Consider the following 27759-nt stretch of genomic DNA (forward strand, 5'->3'; position numbering starts at 1 on the left):
GAATCGGCTTCACAATGCATGTCTCAACTCGAGAAGGGCATGTGTTCGAGTCCCTCTGACTGTTCGACACCGGCGGGAGCGATTGGACTGGGCTGAAGATCATGTCACTTGGACACAGAACGATTGGGTTCAAGTTCTGTTCACCGATGAGTCCAGGTATTGTTTGGACTTTACAGACAGGAGGCACCGAATGTGGCGACGACAACGTGAACGTTTCCATGATGCCAACATCAGTGAACATGACCGTTATGGTGGTGGTTCCATCATGGTCTGGGGTGGAATCAGCATGGATGGAAGAACATATCTTCATATCCTGGAGATAGGAACAATGACGGGGGGTGCGGTACCGGGATGAGATCCTCGATGATTACGTCAGACCCTACGCTGGTGCTGTTGGCCCTGAGTTCATCCTGATGGATGATAACGCCCGTCCTCATCGCGCCAGGGTGGTGGAGCAGTACCTTCAGCAGGAGACAATTGTCCGTATGGACTGGCCAGCGCGCTCGCCGGACTTTAACCCGATTGAGCATGTATGGAACATGCTGCAGGTTGCCTTTTCACGCTGTAGAGCACAACACACGACTTTGGCAGAGCTCGGAAACGCCCTCGTGGAAGAGTGGAACAACCTTCCCATTGGAAACATCCGGGTGCTTATTGACAGCATGGCTCGACGTTGTCAAGCCGTCATTGATGCAAGGGGAGGCCATACCCGGTATTGACACTTCATCGACTAAGTGTAACGATGGACTATCCCCAAAACTGTGTAATTCTTTCTCTGGTTTGCTGTTAACTTTTTGTAATGAAATGCCTTTTGGTGTTGTTATCAGATTTCAAGCATTCCGTATTGATAAAAGTTCATGCCGTTCATGAATTTTCATTCATAACCTGAGTAAATACGTTTTTGGGTCAAATTTATGTCTTTTGTTATGTTAGTGGTAAATTACACACATATAACCTAGTGATCCTTATCAAATTTTGAGTAGTATATATTAAACTTTAATACCTCAACATCATTTCATAATTTATGGAGAACTTGACAGGTATCCCACGATAATTACAATCAGAGTCAGAATGATTTCTTTTTGGTGTAAATTTTTCCATTTACAGAGTTCTAAAATGTCTGCAAAACTTTAATATGCACTGACAAATTATAAGAATTGGATTGACATGTGTATGATGGAGTTTTACGAAGAGGCTTACTTTCACAATCGACGGCTGACTTTTAGAATTTAAATGGACCAGCTCCAACTATGAAAAATTTGGTAGTGGTATTTGCAAATTTTTTAAAAGACTTTTACGGCATTCAGTTGTTGCAAATTGTTTAACGTCCCACTCGAAATGTTTTTCACTCACATGGAAACGTCACCATTGCCGGTGAAAGCTGCAAAATTTAGGCCTATGCTCGGCGCTTACGGCCTTTGAGCAGGGAGAGTTCTTTAGCGTGCCACACCTGCTGTAACACGGGGCCTCGGTTTTTCCGGTTTCATCCGAATAATCGCCTCTTGCGGCAAGCAAGGGGTAGATACGGAGGATCTATTCTAACCCGGATCCCCACGGGGTACGGCATTTAGGACAAGCACATGTCAAATGCGTATATCGATACTATATTGTATTTATTATTATATTTGGGGATAATCGATTTCCGTAGGTGACATGCATGTTTCAACCAATCTAAACTTGTATCTGTTGATCTATTTCCTTAAGTCAAGATTGTCAAGGTTTTTAAATGTGTATGTACTGTAATTCAATCGTGGTGTGTCATGAATTCGTGGAAAAAGAGGGAAATACTAAATCAAGGAAAATTGAGTTACCTCAAATATCGTTGATTCCACAGTGTATATTGATATACATGTATATATACGATATACACATGCCGTATTGATTGTCAACACACTATGTCATGTAGACCTATAGTTTCAACACAAATAAGACGCGAACAGGGATGCAGCATTGTTTTTAAAATTAGGAGGAGGCTAAGACAAAAATATATTTCGAGAAACCTACCCCCCCCCCCCCACCAACTTTTCGGTGTAGTATAGAGCTGCCATCCAAAGGTAGGTGGGTTATGGTTGTTTTGTTCCTGGGGGAGCCGGAAACCCAATTGCAATATGTAATATATAAACTTTTCAGTTTTCAGGGCTGCTGACTGATCAGGACAACTTCAATTCGTCTGCTTACAGTGTAACACTATGAAATACAGTAAAGCTTAAAACCACCTTTTCTTTTTTGTGGCAATTTTCTGGGTCCCTTTATGCATTTCTCAGCTTGTCATTCGCAGTTAACAAAATTGCATTTAAAAATTGATAGATTTAACTTAATAAGAAATCAAAAACCAGTAGTGCACGTGCATTGTACACAAATGTAGAAAGAATAAGGATTGCTTAAGAGTTTACAATACTCTATTAATGAATGGTGAAGATAACGAACGGTGATCATTCTCTTTAAAATTCCTATAAAGAATACAAAATAAAAAGTTGGACAAACACGGACCCCTGGACATACTTGAGGTAGAATCAGGTGCCTAGAAGGAGTAAACATCCCCTGTTGACCTACCACATCTACCGTTTTGATCAGGTAAACGGAGTAATTTGTAGTCAAAATCAATGTGCCAAGAACGGCCCAACAATTGGTATGAAACCCCTCAGACAGCATTTGACCCAATGATAGGTAAAATAATTGTCGGTTCGGTGTTTTTACTGAAGCAGTCGGTATATATATTTCGGTCCAATTTCTGTAGTTGGAGTTGATCCATTTAAATCGTATAAGTCAGCCGTCGATTGTAAAAGTAAGCCTCTTCGTAAAACTCCGGTATGAACACTCAGTAAATTCATCTAGGCTGAAAAGATGAATATTATACTTGGCATATACCACTCTTTTAGATCAGTTTAAGCATTCGTACAGTGAATTACAAACTTCTCATAGAGTTTTAAGACTGTTAAAAAGCATTACTATTTGAAATTTTTGTTTATTGAACATGCCAACTAAACTATCTAAGAAATATTGTAAGTGAATAAAATTTATAAATGTACGTGTAATGATTGATTGATTGAATATTGTTTAACGTCCCTCTCGAGAATATTTCACTCATATGGAGATGTCACCACTGCCGGTGAAGGGCTGCAAAATTTCGGCCTATGCTCGGCGCTTATGGCCTTTGAGCAGGGAGGGATCTTTATCGTGCCACACCTGCTGTGACACAGGACCTCGGTTTTTGCGGTCTCATCCGAAGGACCGCTCCATTTGGTAACCTTCTACGACAAGCAAGGGATACTGAGGACCTATTCTAACCCGGATCCCCACGGGAATGTACGTGTAATGAAATTGTACGTGTATTGAAATTGGGGTTGTTTTTCGTTATTATCTAAATGTACTGAGAAATCAATTAAATAATTCAAGAATTATGTATTGTTGTGTACTACTTGCATTCAATTGCGAATATTTGTCAGTTCTTTCCCCTATATCAAAGATAGGTGGCGCAAGACTCGTTTACGTCCTTGTTGACTTCCGGTGTACATAAGATTTATGAGAGAGTGTAAGGTTTTTGTTGTGCAAACAGGGAGCGGGGGTAGAATTCCCGAGAACTGAAGCTTTAAAAAAAAAACCAATTGGTTCATTGTCATCAAATGTGACAGCGACAACGATCATTTTAAGTTCCACTCAGCGTCGTGCGCTAGAAACACCAGTCTTCAGTTCAGTCCGACTTCACAGATATCAGATGACTACTTTGTTGCAGAAAGTATTTACGGTAGATCTGTTGCTCTGTAGATCGTAATATTCTGCATTAATATTTTATGCTGAAATTTTATCTACCCTTAGTGATACAGTCATCAATGATCTTATAATTCTATGACTCTCACCCCCCCCCCACCCCTTTATAGATTAGGTATAATTGAACAGGGGGGGGGGGGGGGGGGTAATCAATATATAAACGAAGTATGGTACAAAAATATATTTGAGATGTCATTCGAAAATTAATTTTAGAGTTATCCAAGGTCTTCAAAATATGAATGAACGCGATTGCTAACAGCAGCCCCCCCCCCCCCTTCCGCCGTCACTCGGTACGACGGCGCGACTGTAATGAAGGGGTGGCTATAACCTGATTGTAACTGTAAGGCAGTGAATATTCCTATATAATTAAAAAAGTGTTGTAAAATATTGTTTGAATTTCAGGGAAAACGAGTCTGGATTCTTCAATACGTATGAAATTTATCAAAATATGCGATGAAATTGTCAAACTTTCATAACTTATCAAAGTTTGCATTATCATGGTTATTTTGTTATGTCATGTTGATCAACTGACCCACGGAAGTACAGTCCAATACGTCAAAGCAATGAATACCAGTCCTAGCCTATTTCAACTGTTGACGCAAACGAGAAGAAAAATGCATCTCAAGAGATTAAGACATTTCTGAAATTTTTAGAAATAAAGTTTGAATCATATCTACTTTTATCAAAATTAAATGCAAATTCATAAAGCTATAAATTTATCCAAGTGAAGTAAATACAAATTTCACTGTCATATTATACAATGTTGTGTTTATAATAAAAGCCATACATAGGCCTATTGTTCATTGTGGTTTTTATTTCAAAAAAGCATTGCATTACATTTTTCAATATTCACTTGTAACTTCGATTCCAATCTGAAGTATGAACATTCAAATTGACCTTCAAATTGAAAAGTGTACTACATTTGTTAAGTGATGTATTTTAGTATTATATCATGAACTGTCATGGTACATATAAGCATGATAAATCCTTATGCATTAAAGTAAACACGGGTCAAATTATGTAGGCCTACAACATGGACAAACGTCATTTGGATACAACCATTCCTACTGTATCAGTCGTGCTTTTAACGCAGAGTACAACCAGCTCATAGTATATCAATCATAGTATATGGATGGAGACGTGAATTTAGAAGTTGAAAGAAAGCTTGAACTTCCGTCTTAAACTTGCAATCCAAATTGTAATATTCAATTAAAATGTAGAAACTCAAAATTTTTATTGTACAGCTAGCATATGGGGTAGTAAAATTTATTTGACCTGTCATTTTTTATGTTCTCGCTTGCCCTATGGACTAATTAAAAAGTTAATCGCAAGGACTGTTTACCTACCGTGACGTCATCATGTAAGTGATAAAAGTTAAAACACGCAAATGAAGTTAAGGGTTATGATATATGTATTCTAGGCCTATATATATGTATACCTTCTCTATCGTGAATTTTATTTTATAAAGAGAAGTTATACATATACATTCATTATTACTACACAATTTAACAGCTTAATAATAGAAATTCAGAGATATATGGATATATTTAATAAATGATAGTCTTAATCATCGAGAGAGAGAGAGAGAGAGAGGGGGGGGGGGTCGAGTCCGCATCTTATTGTTTTAAACATGCAATTCAACAACTTATAAAGAATTATGATTTATTGTAGATTATATATTCAACCTAAACATGTAAACTTAATCACGAAGTAGTTTATAGTGAAAAACGTTCAATGTGTATTGAATGTATTTATTTAATCGATGTGACAAGAGAAAATTCGGGTGCAGCTGAAACTCTCAACGTGCTCTCCTTTCCGCCCAGAGAGTCTTGCATTGCGTTTTCTAAGTTCGTCTCTAAGCGCAGTGAGGTCCTACGGACCGTAATCCGCCTTCGTCACTAAATATTCAACAACTTTCTAATCTAAACGTGTCTTTCCGACGCTCTCTTAAACTTGAGGTTAGAAACGCCTTGGACGTTAACGGATCGTGCGCCACCTGTAATCAAGGGCGAGTAATTTGAAGTTTTATTTGCCATTGACACCTGTGACCTAGATTGTTCTAGAGCTCATGCAACTTTATGAGGCAGGGGAGGGGGTCTTGGGCCGCCTTTAGGCCCCCAGTGGGTCCAGGACAAATCCCTAGTGGGAGGTCAGGGGGTCGAAGCCCTGGGAAGCTCCTGAATTTTACAAATTTGTCTCCTATTTTTACTATTTTTGTCATTTTTAATAAGGTGGAATGAATAAAATGACGCAAATTAAAAGGGTTTGGGGATGTAACGGAAAACAGTTCGACTATGGCCATAAAGTCTACCAAATCTGCCCATAGTATAAATGAATGGTAAAATTACTTTAAATTTCATGAAGTAATACTAAGGAACAGACCAAGCTCACTAAATATGCACATGTACAATGACTGGTCCTGTTTTATTTAACCCAGGTTCTGAGATTCCCAGATTATGATCAACACCTTGAAATAAGAAGGCAGTTTGAAATTGTAACAGTTAATTCATTACAGTATAATACTGAATATTTTGTAGTTGATAACAAATAAGTCTCCAAATAAATATCAATATGTAAATAAGAAAAAAAATAAGAGGTAGATAAGTAAGTTAATAACTGAATGAATAATAACAAAGTAAATAATTTGATAACAAAAATATAAGGGAGCAAAAATGAGAGTGTGATAACCTATGAAAAATATATCAAAATAAATGGGAATGAGCTTCCATATATAGCCTAGGAGATTCCATACAACACCCTAAAAATCATAGGGAACCTCTATGCAAGTAGACTGAAAATTTCCTAAAGCCCTATTTATTATACAGGGGACAAGGCAATTAATTTATCAGAATTAGCACTATAAAGGCCCAAAATACTAAGGGAATATCTAATTCATCCTTGAACCAATGTGAGTCTAGCTAGGGACTAAGTTATATTTAAAAGAATTTAGACTATTTCCTAAACACGAAAAAAAAAAAGGCTGCACGAGCAGTACGGGATTCAACCCTAAGAAAAGCAGAAGAGAGAGCTTGAACCTGTGGGTCCTTTAGCCCTAGCAAAATGACTTGAAAATGCCGCTATCGCTGTTTATATACTACCTCTAACCAATGAAAATTACTCTAACTTACAGGCTTTAAAAGAGCAAGGTGAATATCTAAAATGATATGTTCAAGGTTCAAGGTTTAAACCAATGAAAAGTCAGGAAACAAATAAACTTCGGAATGATTGACAAAATGGAGGTAAATTCAACAACGGAATTTGCGGATAAATGGCACGTGTGTGGAAATAATGAAGTAAACAATTTACTAAATTGGACTTAATACAAAAGTAATGATCGACAAAAAGAATAGAGACGTAGATAAAGGTACTAAATATTCGAAAGAGGAACAAATTAAATGCTAATGAAAAGCATTACACTGCAAAAAATGTAAGTTCTCCCAATAAAAGTAATTCAGACATCGATAATATTTTGGTATTACAATCTTCATTCACAACACTAAACATCGTATTTTCACAGTTTGTACTAAGAATTGTCGGAGGTTAGTGTCATTGCAGATAGGCCTGTCATTATACAGAGTCTTCAGTCAGTACGGGTATGAATTGTATACCATCGTCATCTATTATACAGACCCCACTTGATGGATACCTTAATTTAATAAAGCTAGAATAATAATATTTGTTTAGCCGGGCTTGCAAAGTCCTGGCTATAGGCACGCGAATAGCCAGTTTGACTATAAATAGCACAACAGAGAAAATAAACAAAAACCAAACAGTCTCAGAGCAGAAGCTTCCGGTATACAAAATAGTCACAAATAGAGACGATACTTTATCAAATACATGGATGCAATACGCAATTTCCGAGTTGCCCAATAGTTCTTTCCCTTTGTGGAACTCTTACGCACAGTGAGACACAAAAATACTATCGTCCACACGCGGTGGGTACAAATGCAGCCCTCATATATTGCCAAAGGCCGATTATCAGACATCATGCAACCACCCAAACTGCAGGGACACACAATATTAGTAAGTTTATTAGTATTTTATGAAATAATAAATTAGTTCAAACAAAAATCGATAATCACCATTTTTCTTTGATTAAAATACCACCCGTGCAGAAGAGGAAATAAAAGATGATTTCATATTTAATTTTATGGCCTAATTCAATCAAATTTTATTCTTGATATGGTCAGTTTAATGTATACCAATGGCTGATATATTACAAATTTTACACTTCCATTACTTTTATCCGTATTTACAATGCTTGTCTATAGTATATGTATACATCTTGTACCCACCCAAGCGTTCAACAGAACACTGAAAGTAACTCTATCACAGAAGAGCTGACATCTCGGAAGTTGCGTATTGAACTTTTTGATTGGAAATAGAAAGAGAGTGGAAATATGAATGAATTTCCTAATCTAATTTCTATGGTGTCCGGATAGGGCCATTTGCAAAAGCGTGACTGCGCGTTAGTCACAACACGCCGTCACGCCAACAAGCAACGCACCTTCGCGCTCTCACACCAACAAGCAACGCGCCTTCGCGCTCTCACGCCAACAAGCAACGCGCTTTCGCGCCATCCCGCCAACAAGCAATGCGCTTTCGCGCCGTCACGCCAACAAGCAACGCGCAGTCACGCTTGTTGGCGCGAAGGCGAGCTGTGTAAAGTTGTGTTAGCGTGACTGCACGAAGGCGAGTTGTGTTAGCGTGACGGCACCGTGCTTGTCGGCGCGAAGCTTGTTGGCGTGACGGCGCGTTGCTTGTTGGAGTGAGAGCGCGAAGGTGCGTTGCTTGTTGGCGTGACGGCGTGTTGTGACTAACGCGCACTCACGCGTTTGCAAATGGCCCTATCCGGACACCATAAATTTCATATTACAAGGATACGAGTAATCATCTTGCGCACATGTATACAATGCGGTATGCGTATGAATATAATCAAGCTACTGAATCCGAGTGGTTTCGCCCTATTGCATGTTCGCTCTGAGTGCGTTCGTCCCATCTATCTGTTCGTTTTGAATGGTTTTTCGCCCCTATTCATTGCGTTATGGACTAATCTGGCTTCCTTGGGTAAAAAAAAATAGAAGAGCTAATTTTGCGTATTTTTGTGACTTCATTCGAATACTGCACTGTGCATAATATTACGTCACTTTTGGCTTATGATAGCGGATGCGATTCTCCAGAAATGGTTCCAATTCCAAAAATAAGCTGTCATAGGGTTTTATCAACATTCAGAATTTTATTTTTTGATTCATATGTATACAATTTCTTTATTGTGATCATCAAAGGACGATATCACAAAGAAGGTGTTGCACGTTTCATGTTAATTCCCCTAACGTTGTTGCATGAAAGATCGATAAAATTAAGTTATTCAAAATAATTATTATATTAATATTGATAAAACCAATCGGAACCTATGTCTTGATTCATTTGTGAGAATAAGTTTAAAAGACGTGTATTGACAAAAATTAGCCAAAATAATTCGAGTTTAAATCAAGCAATAAGCGATTTTATTTTTATATGATTTCTAGCGTTAAAATGGAGGGGTATCCCCGAATTTCATAAAAACTGCCTCCGTGAAACAAAATAAATCTAGCATAAACACGTTCTTCAAGTTTTACACTAAAAAACTGTAACTTTGAAATTTTGTTTCACAGGGGCATTTTTTTGGGGTAAATTTAAAAAATTCGAAACGACTTTACTGATATTATTTTCAACTTCAACTGTATGTTAATTTTCCTTGGTATTGTATGATCTACTGCGTGGTTCAGTGGGTAGTCGACTTTTATAAGTAACGATGTTTTCTTTTGTAAAACGACCGGGTACAAATCCCTTACGAACACATTTTTTTTTTCATATTACGTTTTTCATCTAGATTTTTCTTAATTGAAACACATTTCTAGTTTCTCTGAATGTTTCTTGTCAAATCTCTGTTTATTACAATGTGCCGAGTTTGAAATAAGCTTCCAACCTGGACACTGTTTAGTTTATGAATAGGTCTCGCAACAAACACACCGAATGCGTTTTAATAGTCAAGGTTGTATGTATTTCTGAATGAAAGGTGTTTCCTTCTTTTTTTATTTCCTCCAGATGGAGATTCTTACAAGTACAATGATAGTTCATTAATCAAGACATGTGCAAAATAATATAAGGAATACAAGTAATTACAATGGAAGAGGGGAAGAATACAAAAATACCTGCACAACAGGTTACAAGAATACAATATTTAGTTACAGTGTAACTCGAAGTTTGTTATCAATGATGCATTGCTGCTGCATCTCTTATAAAACGAAAGTTCAGAAGATGTAGTTCTGGAATGTTTAAATCAGGCAAGTTTGAGATCATGCTTCTTGCGCCGAGGATAAATAAATACAAGTCATATTGGGACAGCCCACATAGGTCGGCAGCCAGAGAATACCAAAGTCTTCAATTAGTTTCCCACCAGGCGTCGCGATATAGGGTTGTTTCAGAACAGGTAGTGGATGCGTGCTCAGACACATTCGTGAAAGGTCTCGCGCATAATGAGCAAATTTTGGGTGGTGTATCCAGAAGAGTCCATAATTTTACAATAAACTTGCACAGAAGAATCTCGTTATTATTGTGTGGAATATTCCATAACAAAGTTGATGATTTTCAATCGCAAAAAATTATAAATTGGGCAAAGTCAGGATCAGCACGCATGCGTTGTCGTCTGGAATCGGAATGGTAAGTGATGACAGATGATTTATCAGATCTTTTCCACTCTGATTTTGAGGAGAAGGCACCACTTTCAAGATATCGAGTTAAAGCGGGGTACAAATTATATTTGGTCAATAGATGCATGATGTCCTGAATAAATCCGCGATGTTTGGCACAGGGGTTCATCATATACGAGAATAGACGAGTGAGGAATATGCGCTTTGTGAGATAATTAGTGTCCAGTTCACAAAGACGTCCAAAATATTGCAGTTTCTTGATGTCAATCTCCGCAGCAATAGGAAGCAGACCCAGGAGGCTTTCACACATATCCGATCTGGTTTGCTGATGGAGACCCATTGCGTGTTTTGCAATAAAATGCTGGAATGTATTGAGGGTTTCCACATCTTTTCGTCGTAGGTCGCATCAGAGTTCGTATCCATATAATACAGAGGGGAGAACTACCTTCTTATGTTGCTTGGATATAGTGATTGGGTTGAACTGTTCGGATGTTTTTAATGCAAAATATGTTTGGCGTCCTTTCATGCAAGCATTCGAAGTTATGCTACTGGGATTAAATGTGGAATTCAGTAAAATTCCCAGGTGCGTGTATGCCTTGGAAGAGTGAATAACATTCTTGCCTAGGTGCCAGGATAATGTGTCCGTATGAATTGCCCATTTTGGATAAAAATAGAGGACATTTGAATGTAAAACGCCATTTTGTTGAATACTCGTATATTTTGTGTAGAATTTTCTGTAATCCATGCGGGATGAGCGCAACACAACAAATGCCATCCGCAAGCATTGGATTAGAGCTTGTGATACTGAAAATACCGGTATTTGTACACAGATTTTGAATTTCGTGCAGCAAGTCGTCAATAAATACAAGGTAGAGAAAGGTTGACAAAATACCACCCTGTTTAACGCCATGTGAAATTGGAAACCAATCAGAACTGACTTGGTTAACAACGACAGATAATGATATGTTTACATGACAGTCGTCTATTAGACTCCATATACGACCCGAAATCCCAAGCTTGTGTAGTTTGCACATTAGATCATGTCGCCATTCAGTGTCAAATGCCTTCTGTGTATCAAGAAAGGCTACAAGGACGGGACTTCCATGTTCTATATTGAGGTAATAAAATATTTTTGACAAAGGCATGGTGCCTTTTACGACAAACCATTGTGAACTTTGCAAAGCTTTGAAAGGAAAACTTTAAGGCCAAATAAGGTAAATAACCGTTAAACAGTTTAAGTGGATAAGATGATATGTATTCCAGTAGCAAATCGCTATAATGGTGAATCAATGCTTTCAGATGCATGTACTTCGAAATATGTTTAACTTTATTAATGCGTATTAAACTTCCCATAATTTGTTTTGTGGTCAGAGTCATGTACATTTGCCAATTGTTGGTTGTAGAATCGAATACATACGAGTATAATAGCTTTTAGACTGTGGTGGTATAGACTATTTGATAATTGATACACTCGTAACATGTAACTGTATACATTGTATCTGATACTCAGAAGAAACAAACTACAATTTGATTTCCACGATTTCAAAAATTATGTTTGGACTACATGTATAATGTATTGACACATAAAATGTATTAGGCCTGTCCCTAGTACTGGGGAATCCTACAGGTATTTAAATGTCAAATACGCAATAAGAGTATAAATATGGATGAAGGTCAGTGCTGGCACAGATGTCAAATTAGGGAAAACTCCCGTATCGATGCAACACCCTCTTTTTAGGTTCCTTTTCTTCTTATCAACAATTGCAGTGGACAGTTTCTCCACCGACTGTCCCTACACTTTGAAAAACGATGCTACGTGTATGTGTATGTGTGTGTGTGTATATATATATATAACATATGTAACATTGATAGCAACACTCAACAAAGGAAGTATTATCTAAGAAAATAGTAACAAAACGAAATAAATATATTTTTAAAAATATATTATGATAGATATGGTGATATTATGGGCAGAACTGTTTTAAATTAATTACAAATCAAATAAATATATATATATATATTATGATAGATATAGTTATACTATGGGCAGAACTGTTTTTTAACTACAATTACAAATCAAATATCAACATGCGTAATGGGCCGCCAAACAAAGAGCATGCTAAAAAAAAAACCAAATGCATATACAACATGCATACACAAGTGTAGCTAAAAAGTTCATCAACAGTCACAGTTCAAAGTTCAACTATAAAAGTTCAAAGTTCACTGACTTTATCACACAAAGTTCACAGGTCGCTGTCTAGGATAAAGTTCAATGTATCAGAAAGCAATGACCCTGGGAGATGTAGAGATCAAAGCTTAATATTCACGAGATTGTCGCTTATTCGCAGCAGGTTCATCACTTTGATCAAGGAGTCGAAACAGCCGTTCCAATCCCATGTTCCGCTGCTGATGAATCCATCCATCAATATAGTAATCTACAAAAGAAAACAAAACAAAGCGAAAATATCCGTTCTAAAAGGAGGGTGGGCGGGTAATTTACTAATCTTGCAAAATAATAGCTTAAAATTACATCAACCTCATTTAAAGGGATGGAAAAAAAGCAGAGGCTATGCCAAGAGGGAATAATTCCTTAACTATAAATGTCAATTCATGGGTGGATCGAAGGTGAAATACATGAGCTGCACACTTTCTCAAATTCAAATTAAATTGGATGTGATAATATATTGTTCATATCTAAAACTGAACAACATTTGCGGGGTTGCACTGAGTTTAAAATGACATTAAAGATTGTAAGCATCAATACTAGGTATTTTATTGACATATTGGATTAATTAAGATATTTTATTGACATATTGGATTAATTAAGGTATTTTGTTGCCAGATTTAAATCATTAAGGTATGAAACTCAAACGTCATTATCTTGACCAGATAGTGATCCCTGTTGAATCTGAACTTTTACGGTCCAGCTGAAATACAAGGATGACTTTTAATTCTGGGGTTAAAGGTCAGAGCTACAAATATTCCATATCCATTAGTCCGATATACATGTATCATCTGATCATTACAACTCTAGCAATAGGAATTGTGATGAAATCGTACACAAATTCAACTGTACATATTAAAAGTTTCTGTTAGATACGCAAGCTTATGGTCCAAAAAATTGCAGCGCCCCCACCCCTTTTTTTTAAAAGGACAGCAACTTGTTTTATACATTTTCTGACAAATTGCGCATACTGTTCAACTATCTCGCTGCTGTCACTTCATCTTACATCTAAATAAACAAAACAAAATCCCTAATCCAATAGTGTTGTATCGAGCGTATTTATATCAAATACACAGGTATAACTGCAACCATTGACCAGTACCAATATTTAAACAAAAATCAGTATATGCACCCAGGGGTGCATGAGCCGAGTTGCATGGGATACATTGTAAAGCCAGGAATGACGTGGTATATTTATAATTGTGAAGAACTAATTTCAGTTTTAAACTTTTCGAGTTACTGTCCAGAAACCATATTTATCTGAAGTTTTCAATCTATATTCGGTCACTGTGACCTTGACCTTTGTTCTCCAAAATCAATAGGGGCATTGCTTTGCTGGTATCCAACAATATATCCAAGTTTCATTTGATTCAAATTAAAAAATTTCGAGTTATCCTCCGGAAACCAAAATCCATTTGGAATTTTAAATCTATTTTCGGTCACTGTGACCTTGACCTTTGACCCATTTTCTCCAAAATCAATAGGGGTCTTTCTTACCTGGTACATAACAGTATCATTTGATTCGGATTTAAACTTTTGGAGTTGTCATCCGGAAACCAAATTTTCATTATATTTTCGGTCACTGTGACCTTGACCTTTGATCATTTTTCTCCAAAATCAATAGGGGTCTTCCTTACCTGGTACCCAACAATATATCAAAGTTTCATTTGATTAGATTGTAAACTTTTCGAGTTATCATCCGGAAACCAATTGTTGACGCCCAACCGCCCGCCCGCATCACCAAACCAATAGCCGAGTTCAACTTCGTTGCAACTCTGCTAATAAAATATGCCTTTCTTTGTTGTTTCATCGGGTGATGAAGGTAGCAAGCATTGCAGAAAAACTTTATGCATATTCTTATTTTTATGTACTACTAAAAATATCAATTAGAATTAAGGTATAAAATATCGTATGATTGACCCAGCATCCAAGCATGCACTAGATTTATTCTATGATAATTAAAATAATTTATGGTAAAAATAAATTTAATATATTTATGCCATGAATTTGAAATAATGAATTTCAATTATGTCTTCATTAAGTAATCGAAAAAGGTACATCCTGTAATCGATTATTTCCCCCCGATTGCCCATCACTATTAAACAATGAAGAATAACGTGAACTGATGAAAGGCGAAGATAAAGATAGAGAGTTTGGCAAACACAGACCCCTGGATATACCAGAGGTAGGATCAGGTGCCTAGGAGGAGTAAGCATCCCTGTCGACCGGTCACACCCGCCGTGAGCCCTATATCTTGATCAGGTAAACGGAGTTATCCGTAGTCAAAATCAGTGTGCCAAGAACAGCCTAACAATCGGTATGAAACACGCCAGACAGCAATTGACCCAATGACAGGTTGTATTGGCAAACTAGATCGTTATAACGACCATAGAATTTGCGAAATGCTGATTTTACATTTGGATTACCTACTATTAAGTTCTGTGTAATTATTCTATGATGCAGTTTTATTGTCACCGACACATCCTAAATTTTCTATTCTGCAAATAGAGCCGAAGTGTTTGAACGAACATACGTAAATGTACCTTGATTATCATGTTGATCAGTGCGATAAATCTTTTGTTTAAATGATAGTAACTGTTACAAATACAAGAAAAAACCAACCTACCTTACGGACGAATTCCAAGGGGAGATTATCGACTTACCCTGGCGTTGAAAGCGACTCCCCCGTTCTTTTTAGCGATTATCCCAAAGTAACGGTTGTTCAATGTGCCATTAGTCGGACGTTGAATCGCTGAACTGGCCCTCTGATCCGCTTGACATTTGGACACGAGCTGCAACCAAAAAAAAAAAAAAAAAATGAATAAATACACGTGGACTCATAACTTTACATACTTTTGATCTATAGCTTTTTAGCGATTGCACTTCATACACAATCTTCGTAGTATAATAATAATCATAGGCACCCAACTCTCTAATTTGTATTGCTTATAGGAGTGATGAGATTGATGACTGTTCGTTATCTTCGCCTTTCATTACAGTAAATCTACATAAACATTGGTCCAGTTGACTTCAGTGCTTTGTCTGCTGTCGGTATTCCACTTTGGGTACGTTCTGTCGTACATTTAGCACATTCTATAACCGCGATAAATCTTATCGTTTCGCCGGAAGTCACTCTTTTACAACCCGGGAGTAAACAATTCGTACTAGAGAAGAGTCTTCGGATAATACTCTATTTTGCTTAATAGTGGGCGGAGCCCTTTCACGGCCCTTTGGGCCCTCCATATAGGTAACACGTATATACATGTATTTAAAAGGAAAATATAGAAACCTGATAAAAAAAACAAACAAAAAACCTATACACGGTCACGCCGTAAAGCATAAATATACCTACTAGAATGCTGTAAAAAAAATCATAAACGTTTGAAAATTGAACTTCACCCCTAAAACGTATGCAGTGGGTAAAGTCAATTTTCAATTTTCCAACTTTTATGGAAATTTTTACTGCATACTAGTATATATTAAGCAAAATAGATTGTCACGATCATAGTTCGAATTTCCTCTATTGTTCTATAGTTTTATATACATTATCCATGACCCGAGCGATTATGATAATAATAACTGCATCAATACTCACGACAACTAGAGCTTAGTTGAGAACGCTGCTGTTTCTTTTGTTTGGCACGTGCGTTCTGGAACCAGACTTGTGCAACGCACCTACTAATTCCCGCCGTTGTTGCGATGTTGTTTAGGGACTCGCTGTCTGGGTTGCTCTCGACGTTAAAGGTACCATGAAGTATTTTGAGCTGTTCCTCCGTAAAAGAGGATCGAGCCCGTTTGGGTTTTGGTTCACAGCTGACTTCGGAATCTGAAAGTATGGATTAGCTATCTTCAAAATCGCTTCATGCTAACTGGTTATGCATCTATATGTAACATATATAAAACAATGTATTTTATCAACTGCATCTTCACAAGTCAAGGGTTAAATTGATTCGTTACCTCGCACTAACCCTTGACATCAGTCACTATCAATAACCCTTGAATTGTGAGATGATCAACTGTAGGTCCTGACGTTCCACAGTTCTTGCCATTTACTATGATGTAGTGGGGGGGGGGGGGGGGGGGGGGTTCAGCAAAAAATCTCTAACTTTGCTCGTGAAAATAACGGAAAATCGATCAATGCAAGTTTCCAAATTGGTACATTATATATACACAGTAACCGGAAACCGCGTCATCTTTTCAGCTATAATTCTTTATTCCCCCGAGATCGAAGATCGGGGGGCATATTGTTTTTGTCCTGTCTGTCATTCTGTCTGAAACTTTAACCTTGCTAATAACTTTTGAACAATAAGAGATAGAGCTTTGATATTTCACATGAGTATTCCTTGTGACAAGACCTTTCCGTGGGTACCAACATTTTTTTACCCTTGACCTTGGAATTTGACCTACTTTTTGAAAACTTTAACCTTGCTAATACTTTTTGAACAGTAAAAGGTAGAGCTTTGATATTTCACATGAGTATTCCTTGTTACAAGATCTTTCCATTGGTATTGAACCTTTTGACCTTGACATTTGACCTACTTTAAATTGTTTTTTACATAGGTTATAACTTCTAAATAATAAATATTATAGCTTTCATATTGTACATGAGCATTTCTTTTGACAAGATCTTTCTACTGGTACCAAGATATTTGCCCTTGTGACCTTGGCCATCTTCGGAATTGGTCATTATCGGGGACATTTGTGTTTCACAAATACATCTTGTTTTTTAAGCTGAGGAACTCATTCCACCATCATTATTTCCAACAAATGTTGTCTTAACGCAATAATATAATAATGATAATAATATCAACATAGGTAACGTACTTATCTCCCCTTGTATACTTCTAGCAATAATTTATATGTAGGATATTTTGTTCAGATGTAGAAAACCTAAATACGTTAACAGCGACCGGAGTGAAGAATGCTAGACGTTTTAATCCTGATGTGTTTTTTGTTGTTGTTGTTATTTGAAATCCTTGTATACAGTGTCTTCATCTTCCCAAGAAGGTCAGAATAATTACATGAAAACAGAACAAAAGAAACACGTCTCGTGTATACATATCTTCCCAAGAAAGTCAGGATAATTACATGAAAAAAGAACAGAAGAACCACGTCTCGTGTATACATATCTTCCCAAGTAAGTCTCCCGTGGGGGTCCGGGTTAGAGGAGGTACTCGATAGCCCTTGCTTGACGTAAGATGTGACTAAATGGGGCGGCACTTGACAGATGATACCGCAAGAACCGAGGCCCCGTGTCACAGCAGGGTTTGCACGATAAAGACCCCTCTCTGCTCAAAGGCCGTAAGCGCCGAAGATAGGCCTAAATTTTGCAGCCTTTCACCGGCAATGGTAAAGTTTCGATATGAGTGAAAAAATTTTCGAGCAGGACGTTAAACAATATACAATCAATTCCAATTAAGAGCATGAAAATAATTTTTTGAACAAATGAAAACCATGATTATTAATTTCTTAGTGTAATCATTTTAATATCAATTTTTATATACATTTTAATAAAATGAAATCATATAAATTCACACATTTATATATCGATAAATTATCTCATTGTTCACTAAGGACCCTGGGTCGGGGACCTGTCCCTGAAATGATTTTTAAATGGAAAGTTTTTTTTAAAGTAGAAAGCTCCTACCTGTATCACCCTGTAGGCGAGACGTGTAATGTTGGATACACAATATATTGTCCCCAACCAGTGCAAATTCTTCCCCTGTTGAAAGCTGTCGTTCACAGGTGTCGCACGCAAAACAAGCAAGGTGAAACACTTTGTCCCGGGCTCTTCTCACCCAGTCTGATGCCTGTATCTGTCGACTGCATTTAGTACACTTGGTAACTTCACTGCAATTGAAAATGAAAGAAAAAGTGAGCAAGTTCACATTCCCCACGTTCCAACATTGTTTGCAAATGCCTCACATAATGAATGGTAATGCTATGTATTACTGCAAGAACAGAGCAGACGGACTCGAAAGTCTAAGTTCAAAAGGGACATAACTCCCAGAAAAATTACTGAATCAGAATTTCCCCGGAATATGCAAATCTGCATAGTGTGTACATATCAACTACAAAGTTTCACGAAATTCTGTTGAGCGGTCTCAGAGGCGTTGCGCTTACAAGAAATGTACTGACGGACTGACTGACGGACGGGTCAAAAACATTACTCTTCATTGCGTGTGGTGTAATAACAGAAAAAATAAAATAGAATGGAAAAATATTTCTGAATACTTCTCCAGTTTCAACTAAAACTCATAAAAAGTTCAATGTACCTGATGTAGTCTTTCCTGCAGTAAATGTTGCCCCTTTTTACGAAGCAGGTTTCCTTCTGCTGAAGTGGAGCGCAGCAGACACAGCACCGGAGACAGCCTGTGTGCCAATACATGTACGTGTTGCTCACATTGAGGAGATACCTGTCCAGGAGTGGCTCCCGACATCCCTCACAAATCTGACGCTCGCTCTGTAAGTCAACCGTATTTCATCTTCAGGTTAATAAAATGAATATTTTCTAGTGAATTGTATATATCTTTCTCTAGATGTTCTGTTTCATACATGACAGATACAAATGACAAATTCTTAGTTTACACTACACGTTTAAAAAGTCATTTATTCAAAATAGTGTTTTAGTTTATACTTGGTAAATTAAAACTATCCTATTACTTACAGAACAAAAAATTGGTTTAATTCATATTTGGTAAATACGAATTACTACTCGTTAAAAGAATCCTAAGGCTTATAGAATAAAATATTGTTTTAATTTATATTTGGTAAATACGAATTACGGTGTTAAAACAATCTCAAGGCTTACAGAACAAAATATTGTTTTAATTTATATTTGATACATACGAATTATTACGTTAAAACAATCCCAAGGCTTACAAAACAAACTGTTGTTTTAATTTATATTTGATACATACGAATTATTACGTTAAAACAATCTCAAGGCTTACAAAACAAACTATTGTTTTAATTTATATTTGATACATACGGGTTATTACGTTAAAACAATCGCAAGGCTTACAGAACAAAATATTGTTTTAATTTATATTTGATACATACGGGTTATTACGTTAAAACAATCGCAAGGCTTACTGAACAAAATATTGTTTTAATTTTTATTTGATACATACGAATTATTACCTTAAAACAATCCTAAGGGTTACAGAACAAAATATTAAGGACATGCGCGACGTTTCTGATATTTTTTCTAAAATAATTTTTTTATCTCCTCGATATGAAGAGTTCTTGTATAATTTCCGAAATAGGTTGAAGTTTTACACTGTAGTAATATTACCATGTATATCGGCCTGTAAAGTTCAGTGGTTATATCACCTATCTAGTAATGCAAGGATCCCGGGTTCGATGCCCGATTGTTTCAAACGTTTTTTTTATCTCCTTCTAAATGTCCGTTTATACTACTTAATTATAAGAGCTGACTTTACATTTTTACTTAAACAACTGGGAATTATCAAAATATGCTAACTTTAAATAGACATGGTAATATAGCCCATCCATGGTGTTTTGTATAAACGAAATAGAACGCGAGTGAATTGTACGCGGACAGTAACAAAATTGTGTATTGTCCTTAACTACCATACCAGGTGCACTTTCTCTTTGAATATAAAACCGTGCACAAAAAATTACATCCCTAGGTAAAAAAAATACTTACCGACTTAACTGCACACGTGAGTTGTTCTGTGATCTCTGCATCAGACAGAGTCGAAGTGGGGAATCTCGGAATCTCTGAAATTGTCGCCATTATTCTCTCTTGGTCGCTGGACTGGTTTACAGAAGTTAGGTCGGTCAAAATGGATTATCAGAAATATAGCGGACTGCAACCCCACTCAACCTTAAATACGGTTACCTGAGCACCGCTCACACTCACGTCGTTGATTGGGAGAAGGGGTGATTAGTAGTATAACGCGTCCCGATAGGGAGGTCAACTGAGTGCACTTTTTATGCAAATGAGGTCAAGTAAGGGGGTTTTTGATTGGTCAAGCGGTGTCGGGGTCAACGGAGTGCACTAGGACGGGGTCAACCCCAGCAGGGGTTGTAGAGCGGGTGAATAGACTGGCCTATGGCCGCTGGTCTATGATGCGGTACTTTCGCTTTGAGTTCCTGGAATGAGTTCCTGCTATTTTTCTGAAAATCCAGTGAAATCCTGTGTATTAAATCTAAAAGAATAACAGTGTATTAAATCTAAAAGAATAACACAAGGTTTTAAGTTGACATGTTTATTAAAGAACAATGGTACAAGCATAGAACAATTCAATAAACATAAAAACAGTTCAATAAGCATAAAAACAGTTCAATAAGCATAACAGTTCAAGCACAGTCCATTACTTTCTGCTGAGTTTCTTCTTCTTTTTTGGCCGTTCTTCAGTAGGTGCGGTTGGATTCCACATCTCTAACGGTGTGTATTCTCTCTTCACAGGGGATTTTGAGCCTGGTACGGACCCAATCATCGCATCTATTTCCAGTTGTTCTTCTGGACACTCACTAATCCAGTGTCCTATTTTTCCGCATTTGAAGCAAGGATCCTTTTGTTTGGTTTTCTTGCTGGTCTGTTGAGAATCTGCTGACCTCGATTTCTTACTGGTCTGCGGATAATCTGTTTTCTGTGGGCAATCCGGCGACCAATGTCCTGTTTCTCCACACGTGTAGCACGGGTTAGCAGTGTAATCTGGAGTGTATTCCTTCCTAGGTTTTTTAGAAGTCAGCTCTTCCAGCTTCTTCAGTAGGATTGTGGTATGATTTCCAATCTCATTACTCAGCACATTAATGCGGTTAACGATCCCGTCTAGTGTCGTGGTAATGATCGCAAAGTCTTCTTTGTTCATGGTCGGAGGCTCATTCTGAGCGTTGTAGAGACCCAGTTCCAATCCCGTGACATCTTGTGACTCTGGGATGTCCGGGGAAAAAAATCCCAAGCCGGGGTCTGCCGGATTCTGGCTAGGGAGGTAATCCGAGGTCTGGGCCATCTTCTCTTGTCGAGCAACGTGGTCTGAAGGCGTGAGATTGAAGCTCGTGGTCTGGTTCGAGGTCTGGGCCATCTTCTTCTCTTCTCTTCTTCTTTGAGCAACGTAGTCTGGAGACGTGAGCAAGAAGTTCGAGGTCTTCCCCAGTTCAGTCTTCTGATCGTCACTCTTAGCTTTCTTCAGTTCAATGTAGTCTTTCTGTGGTCCCATCTGCTTCTGTACCAGCTGATCTATTTTCTTCTGAGCTTTGTCCACAAATTCTAGTTGTTTCTGAGCCATGTCTTCTGGAAGGTGATTGAAGATCGAATGAGGACTGACACTGGGGCTCCGCTTTTATAGCCAGCAAAATGTCTAGACTATTCTGTCTCGTGAGGGGCACGTGGGGAGCACGTGGTTGCATCATCTTTTTCTGGAAAAACCGGTTTCAGCTAGAACATCGCGCGACCAGCGCGTGCTAGTGCACTAATTGAACTTGAAAAGCCGGTTTCTCGCGACCAGCGCGTGCTAGTGCACATTGGTACACATTGACTTTAGTGGAATGGAACTTATATTGGTGTTTAAAGTAGCCCTAAAAAGGGCTGTGCATGAAGTTTTTATTTTTAAAAATGGCCGGCTTCATACGCAGGTTCTTCTATATACACGTGTAAGTCATGATCTTCGGATATAATGTGTTGTACTAATTGTCGAGCTCTTCTCCCGGGGAAACGTATCTCTTCGACGGTTTCCCACATCCAGTGTGCATCCCAAAACAATACCCATACACTTCTCCGGTAACGTGGTTTCTCCAGTCGAATAAATCCCGATACTTTTTGAGTGCCGTTCAATAACGTGTAAAACTGGTAAATCATGTACTGTATGAGGGGGGAATTTTTCAGGTACATGTCGCTTAAACGCAGGTAAATATCCTCCACTGTTTCATGTGACTGCAATACATAGTCAAAACACCAATTTTTAGATCGCCCCCAGCGTAATCGATGGCGACATCTCTGTACTAAATTGTCCCAGATCTCCATCTCGTCTACATAATCTTCTACTATGGTTAAATTCTCCACTGGTTGTATTCCCTGGCCGCGGCGTCTCGCTCTTAAAATTCTCCGTGTATCCATGACTGAAGGTCAGACAAGAATGACTGTAGAAAAACCAGCTGACGTACAGGTGCTTGATCACGTGGTGCAGGTGTTTGATCACGTGATGGATAACCTTTACCTATAAATACAGGTGTTTTCTGAACGTTCGTTATTTACTATGGGGGGCAGTGGTACTACGAGAATAAATGGATATAGTTATGTACTACAATGTATGAACGTGGCCTTACATAATCCTCACATTCAAAATGCTCGTCAATTTGTACAACAGATGTCACCGGAGGTCAGAAATGTACATAGTTTTCAACGGATTGCTGATTCATTAGCGGAGAATACCAATACGGGACGTTTACTCATGATTTATTTGTATGCTGAGGAATTGAAACAGAATCTTCCAGACCAGATGAGTGACATTGATCGGATCTTACGCGATTGTCTACAAAAAGGATTCGTGGAACTGATTCGTATGAAAGGAATGGCTGCCCTGTTATAAAACAAGAACGTTTTAGAATTTTTTCATTTTGATCATCATGGCTGAATTGACCAACAACGTTCTTACCGCTGTATTACAGCATTTCGAGGACTACAAAGAATCGGTGAACAACGCTCGTAGCGCTGCATTACAGTGTATCAAGGACTGGAAAGAAAAACAGCCGTTGAGATATAAATTCGCCATGAAGTTGTTGATCTTTTGGGAATTTCCTATGACCTTATATGAATATTCCAGCGTTTGCAAGCATATAGCCGACAACCTGAACAGAGAGTCTGGATTGATCATGATTTATACCATGGACCAAGAATTTAGACGACGGGAACCTGAGAAGACTGGGGCGATTGTAGCGATTACCGATCACTGGTTGGAAAAGGTGTATAAAAAAACCTAACCGTTTTCTTTTCCTTTATTCCTGGAGGATGGCCAGCAGTGACAACATCGCAGAAAAAGCGCATAACCATGCATTAGAATGGGTGGAGAAAATGCAAGACGATACGGTGTTTCAATTCGTTAAAAATTTTCTGATAGCGGGAGTGTTTCCAATGACTCTGGACGAATATACAGATCTACGGAACCATGTGTACATCAATCTCTATAACGATGCGGGATTGATGTTAATTTATGTCGTGGGGGAGGAATTCAAGAAACGCATGCCTGAAAAAACCGCCGAGATTGAAAGTATCACCAAGGACTGGCTTCGAGAAGTATACATAAAGTGTGAAGAACTTAATTCATTTCATTTATTCCCGGAGGATGGCCAGCAGTGACCACATCACAGAGAAAGCGATAGTTTATGTATTGGATTATCTCACAGACATTCATTCTGGGCAGATTGAATTTGTGTTACACTATATGCGAGAAGAATTATTTCCCATCAGCTTAAAGGACTATCCATGTCTCTGTCAGTATTTGATCGAGAACCGGATCACCCCGCAAGCCTTAGTATTGATTCATTTAATGGGCCGGGAATTGAAACGAATTCGACCCACAGACAGAGCAGAAATCGAGAAAATCAGACTACGATGTCTTCGAGAGATGTACGTCAAGTTAAACGTGTGACTTTTAATCTGGATCATAATGAAGTGTATCTGTTACCCGAAGAAGACCGGACAAGTATCTGGATGACTGTAGCTGCTGATCGCTATCGATTTCAACGCAGGATTCGAGAAATGGAAAAAATGTTGGACCCTATTTTAAAAAGACATGTGCATTGGTGTTGTGTGTGGGAGTTATGTATTTCAAATATGTGACATGAATAAAATTGTTTACACGAAAGCTGTGTTTGGTTGAGTCTCTCAGAGAAGGGTTTATTTGTTGAGGAATCCAGAAAATCCTAAAGGTAGAGTGAAAATCGAATCAAATAAGGTATTTTCTATCGAATAGACCTTATGAGATGTTGTTAGGGATGTACATGGTCGAGAAATAAATTTTTAAAGAGGCGGTGAAGAAACATTGAACCTCGACTCGACCTCTTTAACCGCTGTTTCTTTGAAAACTATGCGACGTAGCAAAATAAAAATAAGTTTAACGCATTCGCCGTCTCAGAATCTATCAGATTAAATCTACCTTGCACAGATATCGAATGTCTAGAAAAAGACAATGAGAAAAAACTCTCTACTCGAAAGCACAAATCCGCCATTTTGACGGCCACCATCTTGGCTTCGTCTCCGAAGCGAGGGATGTTTTCGAGGAGGTCCGCGCTTTCCCGATATATACCGGTGCACTCGCCAGTTCGCTTCACTGGTGATCCAGCACAGTTGTAGAAGATTTTTGAAGGATTTTAAAGAAGAAAGAAGAATGGCTACAAGAAGAGACCCGCTCTACAATTTCCAGACCTTGCCTGGATTCCGGTACCGGCTGGTAGTGGTGGCTGAGGAACGGGTAGGGGAGAATTGGGTCGTGCGTTCTGAGAACGACCTGAGCACCTTCTCCCCTTTCGACCAGAGTGGGGTCCGTGAGATCATCTGCCGGGTGCGGGCCGAGTATGAAGGGAGGGCACCCCGCCGCCGCACCGCTCGAATCTCCACGGCCACGAGACCGCGCCGACGGGCCCCACAGCCACCCTCACCACCACCACCTTACTCCCCGGCGACGCCTACAACACCACCACCAGCGATCCCATCGGCACCAGTGGAATACAGTCCGGTGCCGATGAGCGACTCACCAGCGTCACCGGTGGAGTATTCACCGAGGTCACCGTCCCCCGCACCACCTCCCAGTCCAGCCCAGAGTCCGTCACTGTTGGTGGCAGACACAGCATCACCACCGAGACCAGCAGCCCCTGCAAGACCCCCACCACCTACCATCCGGTTTGCAGGGAGGACTCCGCCACCACCGAGACCAACCCACGCACCGGTGGCAACTCATCCCCCGACGAACCACCCTATGACTGTCCCTGGCTGGGCAGATAGGGCGGTTCCCATCTGGTTTAAGTGTCCTGTCTGCTGGCAAGACAGGGTACACTCTGGAATTACGTGTAGGGGATGTGGGCAGCGCCCAGCTTGCTGCTCGTGCGTGGAAGAGTTACAGGAGCGGCGACACACCCGGGGACGGTGCCCGTTATGCCGGTTTACCGGAAGCAGGGAATGAAAAGTCGGTCCTTAGGACCAAACGGCCCTTTTCAGGGCCACCAACTTTTTTGAAAAGACACTTTTTATGGCAAAAATCAAGAAACACACAAGTTTGTTTTAAAAAAGTTTTATTAACACAAGTAATAGCTAGAATAAAGCTATAATAAAGTTACATTTTCTTGACAATGTAAACATGTTTATGATACTGATAAGCAAAGTCAACAAATCCATCGTCTATAATGAGTCCAATTGCCTCCGGCTAATCCATGAGGTTTCACCGTTAAACAGTTACATTGTTGTACAATAGCATCCACCCAAGGTAGAGATAATACATCTCCTCGTAGATCCGTCACCGACATGCTGGTTGACAGGTCTCACAGGTACACGTTGACCGGGGTTCTTGACTGTAAGGACAATGTTGAAACAGCCGGGGATCAAACTTTCTCTGAGTCCAGCGCTCTCTAAACTCCTGACAGATTTCACAGGTACAGTCCTTATGCGCTATTTCTTCTTCAGGGGTGATGGTACAATGCTGCGGACACTTACACTCTAGCCAGGGTTCTCTAGTGTGACCACAACATTTATAGACAAAGGGATAATAATTCAGCTCTGCCAATCTCTCTATCCACTTCTGTTTGGCCAGGATGTTTTCTTTTTTATAATGAAAACAGCCACAAGTGCTCCAAGGTCCTCGGCAATACCCACACACTAGTACATCTTTCTCATCATCCGCGTACCGTTCAAACGACATGATTGAGAAAAATGGTAACAAGTGACCTATTTATATAGTGTTTTTTGATGAGTCATCAACATGACGTCAGCCATCTGAGGTAGGGGATGTTTTCGAGGACGTCCGCGCTCTCGCCTTTTTAAACCGAGCGCAACGTCAAAATCGGGCATTCCGATTTTTTTAAAGGAACCAGAACCATGAGCCGTAGAGTAGGACCAGACCCTACAGTGAATGATTATTGTATCAAATGGGTGGAGGATTGGGAGCAAGAGATTGCCCCGCCGGCCTCACGGGAGGCTCTTCCCCCACCGCCCATGAGCCAGGATCTGCCCCCGCCTGAGGAAAACTGGGACGCAGAGTTAGAAGTGGTGCAACGGCCTCCGGGGAGATTGTTTTTTAAACACGGGTGGTTGCCCGTTTTTGTGTTTGACCACGAGCAACCCCCGGAGGAGCAGAAAAAGAAGAGAAGAAAGAAGAAGAAGAACAGACAGTGAGGGGGACCGAGAAGAAAAGAAGAAGAAGAGAAGGAGAAGAAGGAGAAGAGAGAAGAAGAAGAGAAAAGACCAAGAACAGAGAGAGAAAGAAAACAGCCCTTTTCAGGGCTACCCATTCTTTTTGAAAAGACATGGTTGATTACAATGACAAGAAATTTTTTTTTTTTTTTCCAACGTTTTATTAAACTCCAACTATGAACAATAACAATAACATAGTTTACAATACATTCAGTCTTTGACATTGACAAGTTTGTCCTTGATGGGTTCTCGGTTTACGGAAGGTCTCTTTAAACCAATCCGCCACAAAACGATCGCGTTGTAAGGCCGTGCCTTTCCAGGGAAGTAACCATTCTCGTACGGTGCTTCTATGGCGATGGCGTTGATGTAAAAAATACACACAGTATTGTCCACAGACATCCGTATTCAAATCTTGATAACAATGGGTGTTATGAATCCAAGTCTCTCCGTGGCGTTGAATAAAGTCTTGGATGTCTTTATGGCTGGGAGGTAATCCGTAAGAATCAAAATATTCGACGGTAGGGCTACTCAAATACAAACAGACCCAATGCGCTCCAGGGCGATCGTGAGGGTCTGTATTCACCACGATGGCTTTGTGATGAGGTAACAGCTCAGGTATGACATCTCGAGGATACACACCGGCAAACGCCGGTCCTAAATCTCGTTGTAAAACATCTCTCAATTGCTGAGTATCCATCTCTCTC

At 39.1% G+C, this 27759-nt stretch overlaps 1 pseudogene; it reads right to left on the reverse strand.

Annotated features, from left to right (window-relative positions):
• Positions 1 to 14672: 14672 nt before the first annotated feature.
• LOC125678741 (LIM/homeobox protein Awh-like) lies at positions 14673 to 20446 on the reverse strand (annotated as a pseudogene).
• Positions 20447 to 27759: the final 7313 nt, after the last annotated feature.

Source organism: Ostrea edulis, chromosome 2 (genome assembly GCF_947568905.1).
Source record: "Ostrea edulis chromosome 2, xbOstEdul1.1, whole genome shotgun sequence".
Classification (NCBI taxonomy): Eukaryota; Metazoa; Mollusca; class Bivalvia; order Ostreida; family Ostreidae; genus Ostrea; species Ostrea edulis.